This window comes from Triticum aestivum, chromosome 4A (assembly GCF_018294505.1).
Source record: "Triticum aestivum cultivar Chinese Spring chromosome 4A, IWGSC CS RefSeq v2.1, whole genome shotgun sequence".
In the NCBI taxonomy this organism is placed as follows: Eukaryota; Viridiplantae; Streptophyta; class Magnoliopsida; order Poales; family Poaceae; genus Triticum; species Triticum aestivum.
In genome coordinates, this window is record NC_057803.1 from 480,497,856 (window position 1) to 480,500,062 (window position 2,207).

Below are 2,207 nucleotides of genomic sequence, written 5' to 3' on the forward strand. Positions count from 1 at the left end.
GGACAAAGAGTTGTTATTTGATTAATGGGATCACATCATTAGGTGAATGATCTGATTGACATGACCCATTCCATTAGCTTAGCACCCGATCGTTTAGTATGTTGCTATTGCTTTCTTCATGACTTATACATGTTCCTATGACTATGAGATTATGCAACTCCCGTTTGTCGGAGGAACACTTTGTGTGCTACCAAACGTCACAACGTAACTGGGTGATTATAAAGGTGCTCTACAGGTGTCTCCAAAGGTAAATGTTGGGTTGGCGTATTTCGAGATTAGGATTTGTCACTCCGATTGTCGGAGAGGTGTCTCTGGGCCCTCTCGGTAATGCACATCACATAAGCCTTGCAAGCATTGAAACTAATGAGTTAGTTGTGAGATGATGTATTACGGAACGAGTAAAGAGACTTGCCGGTAACGAGATTGAACTAGGTATTGAGATACCGACGATCGAATCTCGGGCAAGTAACATACCGATGACAAAGGGAACAACGTATGTTGTTATGCGGTCTGACCGATAAAAGATCTTCGTAGAATATGTAGGAGCCAATATGAGCATCCAGGTTCCGCTATTGGTTATTGACCAGAGACGTGTCTCGGTCATGTCTACATTGTTCTCGAACCCGTAGGGTCCGCACGCTTAAGGTTTCGATGACAGTTATATTATGAGTTTATGCATTTTGATGTACCGAAGTTTGTTCGGAGTCCCGGATGTGATCACGGACATGACGATGAGTCTCGAAATGGTCGAGACATAAAGATTGATATATTGGAAGCCTATATTTGGATATCGGAAGTGTTCCGGGTGAAATCGGGATTTTACCGGAGTACCGGGAGGTTACCGGAACCCCCCGGGAGGAATATGGGCCTTAGTGGGCTTTAGTGGAAGAGAGGAGAGGTGGCCAAGGCTGGGCCGCGCGCCCCTCTCCCCTAGTCCGAATAGGATAAGGAGAGGGGGGCGGGGCCCCCCTTCCTTCTCTCTCTCCTCTTTCCCCCTCCCGAATCCTATTCCAACTAGGAAAGGGGGGAATCCTACTCCCGGTGGGAGTAGGACTCCTCCTGGCACGCCCTCCTCCTGGCTGGCCGCACCCCCCCTTTGATCCTTTATATACGGGGGCAGGGGGCACCCCTAGACACACAAGTTGATCCACGTGATCATATTCTTAACCGTGTGCAGTGCCCCCTTCCACCATAGTCCTCGATAATATTGTAGCGGTGCTTAGGCGAAGCCCTGCGACGGTAGTACATCAAGATCGTCACCACGCCGTCGTGCTGACGGAACTCTTCCCCGACACTTTGCCGGATCAGAGTCCGGGGATCGTCATCGAGCTGAACGTGTGCTAAAACTCGGAGGTGCCGTAGTTTCGGTGCTTGATCGGTCGGGCCGTGAAGACATATGACTACATCAACCGCGTTGTGCTAACACTTCCGCTGTCGGTCTACAAGGGTACGTAGATCACACTCTCCCCTCTCGTTGCTATGCATCACCATGATCTTGCGTGTGCGTAGGAATTTTTTTGAAATTACTACGTTCCCCAACAGTATGTACCAGTAGCTATGTGTTTGATCTCTCTCTCTCTCTCTCTCTCTCTCTCTCTCTCGTGTTCTTGAGGTGATACAATCTTGATGTATCGCGAGCTTTGCTATTATATTTGGATCCTATGATGTTTCTTCCCCCCTCTACTCTCTTGTAATGAATTGAGTTTTCCCCTTGAAGTAATCTTATCGGATTGAGTCTTTAAAGACTTGAGAACACTTGATGTATGTCTTGCCGTGGATATCTGTGGTGACAATGGGATACCATGTGCCACTTCATGTATGTTAAGGTGACCAACTTGCGGGTTTCGTGACATTGGGAACCTATGCATAGGGGTTGGCACACGTTTTCGCCGTGATTCTCCGGTAGAAACTTTGGGGCACTCTTTGAGGTCCTTTGTGTTGGTTGAATAGATGAATCTGCGATTGTGTGATGCATATCGTATAATCATACCCACGGATACTTGAGGTGACATTGGAGTATCTAGGTGACATTAGGGTTTTGGTTGATTTGTGTCTTAAGGTGTTATTCTAGTACGAACTCTAGGGCTGTTTGTGACACTTATAGGAATAGCCCAACGGATTGATTGGAAAGAATAACTTTGAGGTGGTTTCGTACCCTACCATAATCTCTTCGTTCGTTCTCCGCTATTAGTGACTTTGGAGTGACT